Raw genomic sequence first — 17,566 nt, 5'->3', positions numbered from 1 at the left:
TTTCTGCATGGTACTCTGAAGTATACATTCTAACCATGAAAGACTTTGATCTTCAGGAGAGCGAGAGAGAGAGAGAGAGAGAGAGAGAGAGACACTCAGATGAACTCTCCAGCAGACAGATTCCAACAGAAAAGATCACGACACATGGGCATAAATATATATTGTTTGCAATTATTCCCGAATGAGTGAGCGTTCATGTGCAAAGGATTAGCATTTAAATTAATATAATTATAGTGGTATAGTGTGTGATCCATTTTGTCTTTCCCGCTCTTGCTCAGTTCACACCCACTTCCCTTTGACCACCAAGCCGTCACATCAGCTTAGCCCACTAGGGAATCTTCCCTATCAAAACATTGACAGGTCAGGGAATCAGTCTCAAGATCATTCATCAGTGATTTAAAAATACCAATCGGGACAAGTTCTTCCAGTTTAAAAGTATTTTGTAAGGCGTTCCAAGATGATGGCGCAGAGTACATAAAAGCCTTTTACCAAATTCAGTTCGTTAGTAACAGATCTACTGTTTGTTTGTTTATGCATTTCTGTGATTATTTAGTTAGTAAATAAATGATTAAGCCAATTGGTGTATGGATGAATTATAGTAAAGGCTGGGTTCGTGCAGATAACCAACAATTTTCGACGTTTGGAATGAGACTGACGTAAATAATAATTCATTAATAAGAAGACTAATTGATCAGATATTAAAATATCTGAAGAGTTATATTAGGAAAATTATAACTTTGTAATCTGAAGATTTTCCTTGGTGCCCCGACTTCCTAGTTAATTACATTTACATGAATAGTTTAATCACGTAATAATAATTACAGATAATTGATTTGATAAAATAACAGGTCTTCACTTTTAATGATGCCAAGGACACGACAGTTCTTACATGTGCCACAACTCATCTACACAACTATCTCTTATTTTCCACCTCATGTGTGTAGTGCTCTTTGAGGTCTGTTCATTTTTGGTTCGATTATTAAAAAATAATCAGTTTTCAATTTTGGTTTTGATTATTTTATACATTAAATACACTATGCATTATGTGGGTTGAATGCTGTAACACAGAATAAAACAATTAATAAAAAGTCCTAAAATGGTAGTGACTGCCCATTACTGCTTATCACTTATTTATTTATATTACTTAAAAATATTTCTGTTGTGTATATGAGACTCGTTTCAGGAAACTAGGTGTATGTCACTACTTCAAAGGAGCACCATTTAAAAGTTGTATTAATTTTTGGGGCAGAAATGCCTTCTGGAACATTTGAACTTTCATGTGCCTTAATAACAAACTTGTATGCCATCTGTAAATACGAATAAAATAGTTAAAATAATGAGCCTAGTTGGTTTAGCCAAGAAAAAAAGAAAGCAACCTTCACGCTAACCATGATTGGCTGAACATGCCGAGAGATGAGTTCGGATTGGTCTGCCATGTGGCAACTTCTGTCTATATTATGAGCTGGTCAGTATGTGTAGGTAATCATTTCTAACGTGCTGTTTTGAAAGATATCAGCTAGTGGAACTGCACAAGTGTTGCTCTCCACTTTCTGGAGGGCCGAGTTTTGAAAATCAGTGGAATTAGAGTATGATAGCTAAGGAGATGGAGAAAATTCTGGTGTTTTATTGCAAATATGCAGAAGGAGTTGAAAAGAGAACATATCAAACACCTCTCCGGATAACACCTTCAAACTAAGGGCAACCATGGCATCCGTGACAAAGAGGGAGAAGCGTCCATCCATGTATACTTGTAAGAGAGTCTAGCTATCTAGATATTCAGATATCACACGTTTATAATTCTGTCAAAAAGTCATTTTCATTTCAAGTTAAAGTGTACTGTTAGCTAGCTAGCTAACGTTATCTGGCTGGCTAGCTAGCTAACACTACGTGTATAATCTCTGTAGTAATATTATTCATATCTCAGAGCCATTTGCATTGCTAGTTATAGCCTAATGTCAGCTAGATAACATTGAAACTGGTTGGTTAGCTACCTGCAGATTCATGCAGGGTAGTAACGTTATGAGTTGGGATTATGGTTAATTGTTTGGATAGCTACCTACATGTCTAAACAAAAAAAGACTCCACTATGCAAGTAACCATTTCAATAGAATGTCACTGCGACAACTGTCGATTGACGTATCTGGTAAATTCGCTCTGGCTATCTACTCCGATTTCAGAGCACTCGTCTGTGTGCCAGAGTGCATAATAATTTACGAATGTACGAACGCTCAATACCCGTTAAATATGTCTGGTATCAGTAAACTTTGGCAAAAAAGCGTAATTCAATAGCTCTGCTAGGGCGAGTAAAATGGTCAGAGTGAGCTGTTCTCTCATTTGTGTCAGGAAGTAGCTAGCAAGCTACCCTACGTTAGCCAGTTTGACAGCTGGGTGCTTGACAGCTGCTGTTAGGTCAGAACGCTTGGATCAACCCCACGCCTCGGCCAGAGCATCCAGCGTGCGCTCTGATTGCTCCGAGAGCGAAACGCTCTGAATTTACGAACGGACAATCTGACAATGCTCTGAGTTTACCAATGCCCAGAGCACACTCTGGCACTCCAGATTACATTTACCAACACACCCGTAGTATAAGCCAGCCTTTAGTCTTGAAATCATTGGTTGTTTTGTACATAGCCTCACAAGTAAATCCTTAAAAGAGATGGGTGGGGCTAAAGCTTAAAATGGTGTGAGTGTTGGGCCAGTAACCGAAAGGTTGCTGGATCGAATCCCCGAACTGACAAGGTAAAAATCTGTCATTCTGCCCTTGAACAAGGCAGTTAACTCACTGTTCACCAGTAGGCCATCATTGCAAATAATAATTTGTTCTTAACTGACTTGCCTAGTTAAATAAAAAAGGTTACAACAATGCTGAATGGGTGTAGACAAAGAAGAACTCTCCCCTGTAGGTACCAAAACATTCAAGGGCCATTTTCTCAAAAGTGAGGTTACAAGTTAATCAAGTTTCAAAGCAGAATTACTTTCCCATTGTTCCTCTACTTTTATCCAATGTAAAAAACACCATTTCAAATGTTGCTACATAAGACCGATTCGAGCCGGTCGTTCACGTATTACATTTGTTTTATTTGAGGACTATTATTTAATTCCAAGTAATCTCTATAGAGCTGCTGCCTATGCTGTCTGACAAAGTCACTATTTGTGTAGTTCTTCAAAGTAAATACGGCATACTTCTATGACTGCTGAATATTAACTAACAATCACTTATTTTCAGGTAGCGATACCTCGCGAAGCAACAGCTGCTCTGTATATCACATCACGATCACGCATTCTTCTCTCTTCTGTAGCAGTTGTAAAAAAAAAAAAACTGACCGGGCAAGTAGATGCACAATGGATTATGGTCATTGTACACTGAACAAAAATATAAACATAAAGTGTTTGTCCCCTGTTTTATGTGCTGAAACAAAATATCTCAGAAATGTTCCATTAGCACAAAAAGAGCATTTCTCTATAAACTTTGTTAACATCCCTGTAAATGAGCATTTCTGTTTTGCCAAGATAATCCATCCCCCTGACAGGTGTGGCATATCAAGAAGCTGATTAAACATGATCATTACACAGGTGCACCTTGTGCTGGGGGACAATAAAAGGCCACTCTAAAATGTGCAGTTTTGTCACACAACACAATGCCACATGTCTCAAGTTGAGGGAGCGTGCAATTGGCATGCTGCCTTTAGGAATGGCCACCAGAGCTGCTGCCAGAGAATTGAATGATAATTTCTTTACTATAAGCCGCCTCCAACGTAATTTTAGAGAATTTGGCAGTACGTCCAACCGGCCTCACAACCCCAGATCACGTGTATGGCATCGGTTTGCAGATGTCAACGATGTGAACAGAGTGCCCCATTGTGGCGGTGGGGTTATGGTATGGGCAGGCATAAGTTACTGACAACGAACACAATTGCATTTTATCAATAGCAATTTGAATGCACAGAGATACTGTAACGAGCTCCTGAGGCCCATTGTCGTGCCAGTCATCCGCCGCCATCACCTCATGATAATGCAAGACCCTATGTAGCAAGGATATGTACACAATTCCTGGAAGCTGAAAATATCCCAGTTCTTCCATGGCCTGCAAAATCACCAGATATGTCACCCATTCAGCCTGTTTGGGATGCTCTGGATCAGCGTGCACGACAGCGTGTTCCAGTTCCTGCCAATATAAAGCAACTTCGCACAGCCGTTGAAGAGTAGTGGGACAACATTCCACAGGCCACAATCAACAACATGCAAAGGAGATGTGTCACATTGAATGAGGCAAATGGTGGTCACACCAGATACTGAATGGTTTTCTGATCCACGCCACTACCTATTTTTGAGGTATCTGTGACTAACAGATGCATCTGTATTCCCAGTCATGTGAAATCCACAGATTAGGGCCTAATACATTTATTTCAATTGACTGATTTCCTTATATGAACTGTAACTCAGTCAAATCTTTGAAATTGTTGCGTTTATATTTTTTGTTCCGTATAGTTAATTACCACGTTTTATGCGCTAAACTATGTAGAATATTGGCCTGTTGGAAAATACAACACCCTACTACATCGCACAGTTCAGGCTGGATCTGACTTATTTCTAGAGAAACAGTGCGATGTGCGCATTGACCTCACGGAAGAAAAACATACAAAATGGAATTCAAATAATTGAAACAACGTCGGTCAATTAGTTATTTTAAAAAACAAAAACAACCGACATTTCGGTTAATTGCTCAGCACTAGCTGTGTGTTTCCTCTCCTGTGTATTACCGTCACCCTTAAGTCACCCGCTCAAGGCCACTACATCAACAGGGATATCTTGCAATCTCTTTCTATTCCAGAAAATATATTTTTTCTCCCTGATAACTCGCCTTCTGTGCGCCTTGCCTCCACTTTTCTCCATCACTTTGTCCTCGCCTTTAATCTTCCCCTCTCTCATCCCCCCTCGTCTGTTTTCCATCCTCTCCATTTATTTCCATCACTTTACCTGCCCTCTTTCATCTTCCTCTCACTTTCTCTCGCTCTTAGCATCTCCCTCTCGCTTTCATCCCACCCCCTCTTTCCCTCGCTTTCTTTCTTCCTCCATGTCTCATCTCCTCCTTTCCACTGCCCCCCCCCCCCCTCTATCTTTCTACCCTCCCTCCCTCGTTACCTTGGAGGCGAGGAGATGTTGCTGTGCGTCTATCTGCTGCTGCTGTCTGGCAGCCATCTCCTGCAGCTCAGCCAGAGTCATGTCCATCCGTGGGGCCGACACCTGAGCAGGGTACAACAAGGAGAGACGGTCAGCCACACACACACACACACACACAGAAAAAGAGTTGGCAAAGTAAGACACACATACATATTGTACATATACAAACACATCATCTCTCACTCCAAAGCAAATGTTGTGTGTTTTGCATCTGTGTCAAGACAGGCCTGAAGCTAAGTAGGACAAGTACAGTCTCTGCATGTGGGTAAATAGCACACACTCGTGTTCAAATATGGGGACGTTTTTTGCGTCATTGGTGACACAGGAGTAACTGAACTCGTTTTTCCCCTCTCTCCCTCTCCTCTTTGGAAGCTTTAGATGTTACAGGTTTAAAAGTTTACTAATACAAAGAGCAGCAGAGGAAATGGTAAAACAAGTTCAAAAGAGCTAGATCAATGAGTCACAACAAGTCAGAGGGAAAGTTAATGTTTGATTAATTGACTAATCCAATGACTCATAGGACAGAAAATGTAGAGGGGGTTCAGAAATCAGCAATGTAGCAACTATACTACACAGTGATTGAATGAAAAACTGGATTTCAAAAGGCGAACAAGCGGACGTTTGTCTAAAGTCACTGGTTTCTGAACTCACCCCGTTCTCCATCCGTCTATCCCAGGTGCTCTTCACTCCATTCCTCTTGGAGTCTGATCCTCGTGAGCCACCTGAAACACACATCCAAAACCTCAGTCAAAAACAGTCAGAGAGAAGAGTAAAGCATAAAAAGTTTTCCTTACTAACATTAAAAGCCACCAAGCCTGTTAGGAAACTATGAGAAACTCACGCAAAGTGTTCATTGGAACTAAAGCTGATATGAATGAAGCAAACGTCTCTCGCTCTCACCCTTATATACACACCGCACACTGACACACCACATACAGTACACACACACATACGTTCTGCAATAGGCTCCTTCGGATGGAGGGGAGGAGTCACAAGCAGGTTACACAAACACAGACGGGCCAGCGTTAGCGACGAGCTAAGCCACTCAGCCAGCACAAAGACATCAGTGTCGCCCAGAGACGGTCATAATCTCAGGATTTACTACAGTGCCCTGGGTCTCTGAGGGGCTGATCATTGACTGTGTGTGTATTTGTGTCTATGTGTTGAGGGTGTCTTAGGGAGCCAGTGGAACTGATTTCATCCCTCGAGCACCGGCCCGTGAACAAGCAACTTACATAATAGTTTTGGACAAAATCTGCTACAAACATTGGCTAGGCCTGGGGGACTACTCAGGGGCACAATAACATGCTAAGCTAACTCTGAATGAATAATTAGCCTATAAGGTATTGCTATGACAAATGAACTGAATAGCCCAGGAGAACTATGTTTTGATAGTTACATATCGCAATATTATTTTTGGACAATATTATATTAATACATCGATTTGTAAAAATAACAAATAAATAAACCCTTGAATGAGTAGGTATTATTTTATATATCATGTAGTAACCAAAAAAGTGTTAAACAAAAATATAAAACAGATTCTTCAAGGTAGCAACCCTTTGCCTTGATGCCAAGAGTGTGCAAAGCTGTCATCAAGGCAAAGGGTGGCTACTTGGAAGAATCTAAAATATATTTTGATTTGTTTAACACTTTTTTTGGTTACTACATGATTCCATGTGTTATTTCATAGTGTTGATGTCTTCACTATTATTCTACAATGTAGAAAGTAGTAAAAATAAAGAAAAACCCTTGAATGAGTAAGTGTGTCCAAACTTTTGACTGGTACTGTGTGTGTGTGTGTTTGTGTGTGTATATATAGGGGAGGAGACAGGTTAAAGAAGGATTTTTAAGCCCTGAGACAATTGTGTACCATTCAGAGGGGGAATGGGCAAGACAAAATATTTAAGTGCCTTTGAACGGGGTACGGTAGTTGGTGCCAGGTGCACTGGTTTGAGTGTGTCAGGAACTGCAAAACTGCTGGGTTTTTCACGCTCAACAGTTTCCCGTGTGCATCAATAAATGGTCCACCACCCAAAGGACATCCAGCCAACTTGACACAACTGTGGGAAGCATTGGAGTCAACATGGGCCAGCATCCCTGTGGAATGCTTTTGACCCTTTGTAGAGTCCATGCCCTGATGAATTGAGGCTGTTCTGAGGGCAAAGGGAGGTGCAACTCAATATTAGGAAGGTATTCCTAATGTTTTGTCCACTCATTGTGTGTATGTGTGTATGTATGTATGTATGTATGTATGTATGTATGTATGTATGTATATATATATATATATATATATATATATATATAAACTCATTTTCACATGATTTCCCTTGTCTCTGCAGCAGACACATAGTGAGCAATATGTTTGGAACATCAAATTGCAATACATACAGCATCGTGAGAATCGCAGTAAATATCGTATCGGCACCTAAGTATTGTGATAATATCGTATCGTGAGGTCCCTTGCAATTACTACCACTATAACATAATATAGTCTATATAGTCAGCTAGCTAAGCAAGCTTTATGAGAAAGAAGATAAAACACTGCTTAGCTAGCTAATTGTACCACAAGGCTAACTAAATCTGTGGGAAAGAACACAATGCTAAGCTAATCAATTTTAGTCCATCACAAGGCAACTAACTATGAAGACATGGCCTCAGAACAAACAAGCTAACTTTGCGGGAAAACAAGCGCAGGCTAAGATGGCCAGAAAGGAAAACGTCCATCTAATCCCAGACACAAGCTGTGAAGGGTAGAGGGTTTAGGAATTATGCAACGAGGGACAGAGGATCCACATCGCCTCGTGGACAAAAAAAATCTAGTTTTTATGTCCCTGAAGAAAAATAAAGTAGTAACAACCTTATGGGGATGTGATTTGAACATCCCTTCACAGTGACAGCCCTAGAGCATTATGCTAATAAGGCTTGTCTGGAATTTGAAGTCTTGTAATAGAAATCCATAGGCATACGAGGATCAAGGGGGTCTTAGGCTTTTGTTGCTCAATCTCTGTCCTGTGGGGAGGGAGGGCAGTCTGGGTTTCTACTTTCTAACAACTTGCTACGTAATTGATCACATCGCTGTGTCTGAGATTGTCTTTACACTGACTGATGTATATACAGTTCATATGAGGAAATCAGTCAATTGAAATACATTCCAAATGTATCTGTGTGGTGTGCTTGTGTTCTTCTGTACGCACTTTGTCCTGTCAGGTCATTGGGAACTCACCAGATTCTCTGCTGGGCGCTCGGTCATGGCGCAGGTAGAAGCGCACCTCTGCCCTGTGCTGCCCCCAATGCTGGAGCACGTCCAGCATCCGCTCCCCGACTCCTATAGGTCGCTCTGATGAGGGGGGAGGGGTTAGAATAGAGAACACACACAGGTTTAGGATGTTAGAGAACAGAAGCAGTGCAACCCCCATGCTTTGGGAATATTGACAAGGACACCCCCTATAAAATGTGTTTTATCAGTATTCATGTGTTTTACAAACAAGGACTAAAGTGACAAGCGCAGCAAAAATGAAGGAAAACTCAAGGTGTGTGTCGTATGACGTGTTGTGTGGTTTGTTAATCCAGTCCGACCACACTGACTGACTGGACTTGGGCTACATTCTAAGGAGAGGCATTTAAATCAAGACTTCTGTTTTCACTTCATCTTTCTGAGGGGTGCTGCCTCAGGGAAGGACAATGATCTGTTGTTGATGTTTTCAGCTGACCTGTTACACAACCACTCCAACCTCTAAACATATTGTGTCTTCTCTTCATTACACAGAAGTACTAAACACATGGTTGATTAGTGCACCAATGTATTTAAAACGTTCCAACCACGTTGCGCATGCCTTGGTGGTTGAAGATATCCCTCTAGTGGTGTGAGGGCTGTGCTTTGGCAAAGTGGGTGGGGTTATATCCTGCCTGTTTGGCCCTGTCCGGGGGTATCATCGGATGGGGCCACAGTGTCTCCTGACCCCTCCTGTCTCAGCCTCCAGTAATTATGCTGCAGTAGTTTATGTGTCGGGGGGCTAGGGTCAGTCTGTTATATCTGAAATATTTATTCTGTCTTATCCGGTGTCCTGTGTGAATTTAAGTATGCTCTCTCTAATTCTCTCTCTCTTTCTTTCTCTCTCTCTGAGGACCTGAGCCCTAGGACCATGCCTCAGGACTACCTGGCATGATGACTCCTTGCTGTCCCCAGTCCACCTGGCCGTGCTGCTGCTCCAGTTTCAACTGTTCTGTCTGCGGCTATGGAACCCTGACCTGTTCACCGGACGTGCTACCTGTCCCAGACCTGCTGTTTTCAACTCTCTAGAGACAGCAGGAGCGGTAGAGATACTCTCAATGATCGGCTATGAAAAACCAAATGACATTTACTCCTGAGGTGCTGACCTATTGCACCCTTGACAACTACTGTGATTATTATTATTTGACCATGCTGGTCATTTATGAACATTTGAACATCTTGGCCATGTTCTGTTATAATCTCCACCCGGCACAGATAGAAGAGGACTAGCCACCCCTCATAGCCTGGTTCCTCTCTAGGTTTCTTCCTAGGTTTTGGCCTTTCCAGGGAGTTTTTCCTAGCCTCCGTGCTTCTACACCTGCATTGCTTGCTGTTTGGGGTTTTAGGCTGGGTTTCTGTACAGCACTTTGAGATATCAGCTGATGTAAGAAGGACTATATAAATACATTTAATTTGATTCTCTTATAACAAAAAAGGATGTGAAATAATCAGGACAGTATTAACACACGGCCTGTTTTTTCTTGTTGGAATTATCTAAACCTAAAGAATAAAACAGCTTTGTAAAAAGAGGTGCAAAATTAATCTGGTTCCACTTGAGCACTTATAAAATCTTCCCCTCAAGGACACAGAGGTACTCCAGCCAGAACACAGGCACCCAGTCTCGTCTCTCATGGCAACCACACACAACCATGGAAACGGTCCACTTCTAACCCCAGGTACTTGAGTTCTAAGAATTCTTGGAGAGCAGCTGTGGGGATTGTTCAAGGCTGAAGTCGTATTTCTCCACTTGAGAGAGACTTGTGAGAGATGTGTTATCTGTGTGGTGGGCTACAAAGATAATACACCCAGCTTGTTAGCGTCAGAGACAACACAGACAAAGATCTGGCCAGTTGGCACACAGCCAGCCTTTATTCTGTGTTCCTTCCAAAATAGGATGTTCTCTCAAAACTCTCCCTATGTTCTATATCATCTTGGGGTTTGTTTTGAAGACAATATGTGTTTTTCCCAAGTAACCAGTAGATCATAGACATTTGTACTAGTCCAGGTGCCTAAATAACAGGCATAGGGGTGGTAGTTGTCAGGCATATACAGGCGTGAAGGGGGAGGAGGCTCACCAGATCCACGCCACATCTCAGCCAGGTGGCATTCAGTCTCTCCGGGCTCCTTACATAGCTCCACCACGTCCCGGCACAGTGTCTCTGGGATAACGGGCACCTCTGTAAAATGCTGGTCATTGTTACTGAGGTAGACTGTCAGGAACATCTGGGGGACAGAGAAGAGACAAACATGGGATATTAGCATGAGGACATCCTTTAACATTTTAAATCGCACCATATTGTAATGTCTGCTGTTCACATAAACAACTTCACAAATGTTATGATCAGAGTTGATGAAGGCCAGAGATGCCCACTGAGGCATAAGACACATGGCAAAAATAGTTATCCTAAAAACACAATCAATATTGTAACAGTGACAACTTCAAGGCTATCAAACTTGCATATCTAACGCTCAGTGATAGTCATCTAAAAGCCCCGCCTGCACCTGCCTGCACGACACTGATAGCAACATGCTGTCTTAGGGCTCTTTAAAATCTGTGTTGTGGAGAACACGGACGGAATCACGGAATCCAGACATTAAAATGGAATTCAACAATATTCCAAAATGTATTGAACTTAGTAGGAAATCAACTAAATGTATTGATCTTATTAGAAAATGCTTTCATTTGTCCAAGATTATCATATGAAATGAATAAACTGCATCAATTATTTGTATTTCCCTTAACTTTCTGGAGGCAACTGCACAAGACTGCATGTCTGCGTGTCCGTTTTTGTCTACCACTTTGGGTAGTCGTCAGCGATGCTAATGTAATGATAACCGTCTTTTGGTAGATGGAAAGGCTTTCCCAAAAACCTTCTCAATTAAATGTTAACTACAAGGTAGCCTGTGCCGACCTGGCAGAATTGTATCGTGATTATTTGTATTAATCCAGTAGCCATTTGGTTTGCAAACTCTGCAATCACATGAGCGCTACAGAAACATAGCTAACCAAATAATGGTCTCTGGCTGGAGAACAGTTTAATCAAAGAGCAACTACACCCAAGACTCTACATTTCTTAGATTTTTCACAAACCTCAAAAGTGGTCTCCTGATGTGGTTTAAGCATCGTTGTGGACTTAGAACATACAATTTTGTTGTTTTTCTATAAATAATAAATTGTGATTTTGAGATCGAAAACTTGAAACTAGCAAAAACAGAAACCTTGAAAAACAAAACTGAGAAAATGGCATTTGGGAAAAGACAAAACGGAATCAGACAAAAAAATAAAACAGATATAATTGTCGGTGCCCTCGTTCCTATGTATCCACATGGAAACCGGAGTAGAGTACCTAGCATTTTTCCCTGCTGATGGCCTGCTAATGTTAACCAAGGCTGTCGGCACGATGACAGCCCTTCTGCTAACAAGCAGAGCACTTTGAAGGGTAGAAATACTGTAGCCACTGGCTGAAGGGCTGTCTATTCAGCCAAAATCATTTCTCTGCCAAATTTCACTGTGGAATTTGAAAATGTGAAATTGTTGCCGAGACTGCCCCTGCATTGGCCTCAAGACGGTGAGATCTAACCCTGAGAATGACTGAGAGATGGGACTAAAGTCTTTGGTCGTTTACTAGAAAGCATGCCTCTAAAAACCCATTGGATTTCAAACACAGTGGATTCATCTAAAAACACACGCCACTGAACGAATAGAACCCAACCTCAATCCCATTGTTATGTTTCAGTGAACTTGGATCAATAAGCCCTTTACAGATGCTGACCCTCCATGCTGAAAACCCCATTGTCATAAACAGATGCACGTTTCAGAAGCTTTGGGCCACTCGTGGAATATGCTCTCTGCAGTAATCTGCACAGATATTGGCGTGACAGATTGAAATGAAACTGTTATAAAATAAAGGACGCATTCCGAGGTCTCCTGTGGATAACCTATGGTACAAGGTGAACTAAACACACTCAGTGTGTGTGTGTGTGTGTGTGTGTGTGCCTCATCCCTCATTGACCCAACCCAGCCCAAGGAACATCATTCTATCGTTCCCGTCGACTTTAGTACTGTTATGTCAGCTAACTTAAATAGAATAACATCTTTTATAGATCCAGTTTGTTCTTCAGTTCATGCCCCTTGGTTAGACTATAAGAGTGATGTAGAAACAGTATACTATTCACTTTACCACAGTAAAGAATACGCAGCCCAGCCATGCCTAGGAGGGCTACATTAGGGACATTCAGGTCACCCAGGCACAAAGGCTGAGGGCAGTGCAGCTAATGCCCTCTCAGTGAAAACAAAGACAGGCTGTAGTATAGGTTCAGAACAGTGGGCTCCACATCACTGCATCTCAATGGTCTAAAGTGGATTCCCCTCCTTGTCACTTGATGTGAGAGCACCAGAAAGGTTAGTGCTGATTCCAAAATGGCATCAACTACACTGCATTCACTTAACCTGTATTTTTAGAACACTGACATTGTCCTAACTAGGTAACCAGTAGGGTCTGGATGATACCAGAAAGGTTAAATAAAATGTAATACATCTGGTTAGTTATACTTGTTAGTTTTGTGGCAAGGAAACAAAACACAAAGCGGATTTAACTTTAGTTAAACAGCCCTAATGTTGGGAACCAAATGATGTTGCCATCCAGTCACATGTATTTATTTTCCAAGCTGTACTACACAATATTTTACATACAGCAGGTTTTTAAAGGACAATTTTTTAAAGAAAAAATTGTCATCACAGCCCTAGTAGCCATCCTTCTAAGAGTCCGTTCTAACCATAAACTGTTCTCTTCTGGCCTTTTTTTAAATGCTCAGGTCTAAGAAATCAAAAGCAATCTCCCAATACACACAATTAACATCACTGCCGATAATGCAATCTAGGTGGTCCAGACCTAACCAGTAGTTTGGTTAAATACAGATGCAAATGGCCACTTTATTGAATGATTAAGTAATTAGCCATAGATCATGCTTGGCTTATTTGATTTATTTAACCTTTAACTTGGCAAGTCAGTTAAGAACAAATTAGTATTTTACAATGAAGACCTAACACAGCCAAACCCTCCCCCTAACCCGGACACCACTGGGCCAAATTGTGCACCACCCTCTGGTACTCCCGATCATGGCCGGTTGTGATACAGCCCAGGATCGAACCAGGGTTTGTAGTGACGCCTCTAGCACTGAGATGCAGTGCCTTAGACCGCTGCGCCACTCGGGAGTCCTATGATGATGGGGGGTTGTATATGAAAGGGTCACAGTGGTTCAAGCCACACCCTCTAAAGGACCACCCCAGATAAAGGGAAAGGGTTTTAAGAACGACAGATAAATCATTCAAACGTTCACCTCAGAAAGGGACATCCCACCTAATGAAGTTCCTAAATACAGAATTGTTAGGGGTTCAAACAGAAAATCTGGGTGAAATTCGTATGTGTTGCCGTTATTATTCCAGTTCTCCGCAGATTTGGTTTAAACCTTGCAACTTCCTGTGAGATGTTAAGACCCAGGAGGGTGAAACTTGACGTGATGGTAAAAGCCCATGGGCCACATCCTCTCATACAATGCCATGTCAATTGGCCAGATTGTGGCGCAAAAACAAGCAATTGAAAACAAGCAATTGAAAATGCAAACTTTGAAAGGTCACACCCCTCACCCCATTTGACCTAGAGTCATGAAATGTAGTACATATGTCCCTCTCCTCACAAGGAACTAATGTCTCAAGTACCCATAAGGTCCGCCATGAAGAATTTTCCGTCATTTAGGATTTTGTGAAAAACACACACCGCTACTCCTCTGGCACCGAATGACAAATCTGCACAAAACTTGATATTTAGCATCTATGGACCAATATTTCAACACAATATTTTCCAGGGTAGCATCTCAAACATGTATGCTACTGACCAATAAACATTAATGTGGGCGTGGTGAAGCACATAAATATAATATATGCATATAAATCATGTTCTGATGCTGATTGGCTTCTTTTTAGGCAGTTACGAAACAAGTGTTATTTTCTTCTCAGGAAGACCAAGTCTGAATATTTTATGTCTGTTACCATCAGTGGTAACAGACAAAACTGTTATCAGTTTTGGAAGGCTATTTAGTCTAGATCTGGAAACAGTAATGTCAAGGAATTACCGCCATCTGTATTGAAGGACTTTGTTGCTGTAATGACAAAACTGAAATGCTGAATTGTTTCAATGTGCACTTTGTATCATCTGGCAGGCTGTTTGATTCAGTGTCCTCTGTCTCTGTACAACCTTGTGTGGATGAACCAGCGAGAGCTGGTCAAACTTTTAGCTGTTTGCCATTCTCAGTGCAGGAGGTACATAAAGTCCTGAAATCCTTAGATCAGAGAAAGCCTGCAAGTCCTGATCTTCTTGATCCCTGATTTTAAAATCTGGCAGCTGATTTCATAGATTGAACAGAGTGGTTCAGCTAACCCTGGAATGTAATGAAATTCCAACGATCTGGAAATCAGCATTTGTCATACCACTTTTAAAAGGGGGAGATCCAACTCTTTCAAATAATTATAGGCCAACCTCAAAGCTGTCACCCCTGGTGAAAATACTTGAAACCCCTGTGAGTGAACAGGTAAAATAGTTTTTATATACTAACTCTATTTTATCAATCGAGCTTCAGGAAGAAGCATAGCACAATTACAGCAGACATGACGGTTTTAAATGATATCACTGAAGCCCTTGACAAAAAACAGCACTGTGCCTCACTTTTTATGGATCTCTCTAAGGTTTTTGATACAGTTGATCATGCTATACTGAGGCAGAGATTGTCGAGTGTAGGTCTTTTGGAGCGTGCAGTTGCATGGTTTGCTAACCATCTGTCTGATAGAACTCAGTGCACTCAATTTGATGGGCTCATGTCTGTTAAATTGTCTGTCTGTAATGGTGTGCTCCAAGGCTCTGTACTTATCCCCTCTTAATATAAATAATTTAGACAAAAATGTGCAAAATGCAACTTCACTTTTATGCTGATGATACTGTTATTTATTGTTGTGCCTCGTCTCTCACAAAAGCGTTCCAGAACTTGCAAACTGCTTTTTATAGTGTTCAACATACCTTGTGTCAATTGAAGCTTATCCTCAATACTGACAAACTAAACTAATGGTGTTTTCTAAAGCAAGAAATAGACCTCTGAACTTTTCACCTATTATTACCTGACTTGGCAATGAGATTGAGATTTTAACCTCAAATATCTTGGCATTTTAATTGATGTCAGCCTCTCTTTTAAATTGCATATTCAACAACTTACAAAAAAAATTGAAGCTGAAGTTGGGATTTTATTTTAGGAATAAGGCCAGTCTTTCTTTTGAAGCCAGGAGGCGGCTAGTATCAGCTACATTTATGCCTTTACTAGACTATGGGGATATTTTATATATGAATGCTTCCGCTCAGTGTTTGAGATCAAATTGACACCCTTTACCATGGCGCATTGAGATTTATTTTAAACTGCAAAACCCTTACGCACCACTGCACTTTGTATACCAGGGTTGGCTGGCATTCTCTAGTCACTCGTAGGCTCAGTCACTGGTATACTTTTATTTACAAAGCCATTTTGGGTTTACTACCATTTTATTTGGACATTTTTATTGTTCAGAAATGTGGTGGGTACTCTCTTCGTTCACAGGACTTTATCCTGCTAACTGTTCCAAATGTACAAACTGAATTTGGTAAAAGGGCTTTTATTTACTCTGCGCCATCGGCTTGGAACACCTTACAAAATACTTTTAAACTGGAAGAACTTGTCCCGATTGGTGTTTTAAATCACTGATGAAGGATTTTGAGACTGATTCCCTGACATGTCAATGTTTTTAATTTGCCGTTTTATGATTTTGTTATACTCTTGTGAATTCTTTGCTTTTTACTAGATTACTTTACTAGATCCGTAATTGTGTAATGAAAAATATTTCAAATCTCAAATGAGCCATTCCTGGTTAAATATAATAAAAATAAAATAACACATGGATATTCATATTGTAAAATAAAACATGATACACATGTTCCAAACACTGTCAAGACTCAACATTTCCAAGCACATTCAGATTGACCACACAGTGGCACTACAATGGATACATGTTTATATCTGTTGATCTGTTGGACTCAGAGCGAATGAATTTTGACAGATGCACACATGCTCTAGCTAACATGTAGAATTTGTCAGTTTGGCTGCATAGTGGCACTGTTGGACATGAAAAAACAATCATACAAAATGAGTGTATTGCATTCAAAGACGTGCATCCATAGATGCAACATACCAAAGTTGGTGCCGATTGGTCGAGCGGTTCTGGAGAAGATGTTTATTGGTTGCGCTATGGGGCCAAAGCTTGAAACCTGCCATGGCTGCTGGCAGCTAATTTTATTTAGTTGTTTTTATTTGTCCTGGTCCTAGATCTGTGCCTAAAAGCTGAACCCAGAACTGTGCCTAATAGAGAAACTTCAACCCCGAGCAAGCACTCCACTCCTTTATATACCACTGGACTACAGTGTGTGGCTCATTCAACTGATCTAGCAGAGTAGAAATGTTATCTTTGCAGGAGAGGTTGGTTAGATCTGGTCAGCAAGGTTTCAAATAACAGTAACCCAGATACTTAAGCCTTTTTGCTTGGTTGTTGTGGGGCAACAAATCATGTAAGACAAGCATATAGTTCTCTGACGCTTCAATATGGAGCTTTAATGCATTAGATTAGCCTCTTTTTTCCAGGAGGGCAAATATGCTTTAAATCCCAGCAGGACAAGAAAAGTCACTCAGAAATAGGCGCAGCAGCTGACATCACGCTCTTCGAAGGAAAGTAGGACATCCAGGGGACCCTGTTAATGATAGGAGAGAGAGAAAGGAGACAATAGAGAAATAACGAGAGGAGATGAGAGAATGAGAAAGAGAGCGAGAGAGATGATCAAGATAGAGGTTGTGACATACGGTAAAACCCTCTGGGGCTCAGCATTGAAGTCGACCATCAGGTCCTAAATGTGGCTCTATTGTCCTTCTAAGCCCTCTGACATCAATGCAAATCATATCAAACACTTATCACCAAAACAGTATCATGCTTTTAACTCACCTCGTTGTGATGATCAATTTGAAAAAAATAAGTTCAACAGCAGG

General features: G+C 41.1%; 1 pseudogene across 1 annotated transcript in view; it reads right to left on the bottom strand.

Moving 5' to 3' along the window:
• Positions 1–17,566, bottom strand: part of LOC106576990 (apoptosis-stimulating of p53 protein 2-like) — a 54,060-nt pseudogene that overhangs the window by 22,876 nt on the left and 13,618 nt on the right. Inside the window, exons 2-5 of the transcript XR_006760336.1 lie at positions 10,531–10,678; positions 8,408–8,521; positions 5,833–5,903; positions 5,143–5,244 (exon numbers count right to left, since the gene is read on the bottom strand). The product of XR_006760336.1 is annotated as an apoptosis-stimulating of p53 protein 2-like (transcript). The remainder of the gene's footprint in view (positions 1–5,142; positions 5,245–5,832; positions 5,904–8,407; positions 8,522–10,530; positions 10,679–17,566) is intronic.

The sequence above is a fragment of the Salmo salar genome, chromosome ssa18, assembly GCF_905237065.1.
Source record: "Salmo salar chromosome ssa18, Ssal_v3.1, whole genome shotgun sequence".
Taxonomy (NCBI): domain Eukaryota; kingdom Metazoa; phylum Chordata; class Actinopteri; order Salmoniformes; family Salmonidae; genus Salmo; species Salmo salar.
The sequence above is the reverse complement of the archived record's forward strand: the minus strand, read 5'-3'. Positions and strand labels throughout refer to the sequence as shown.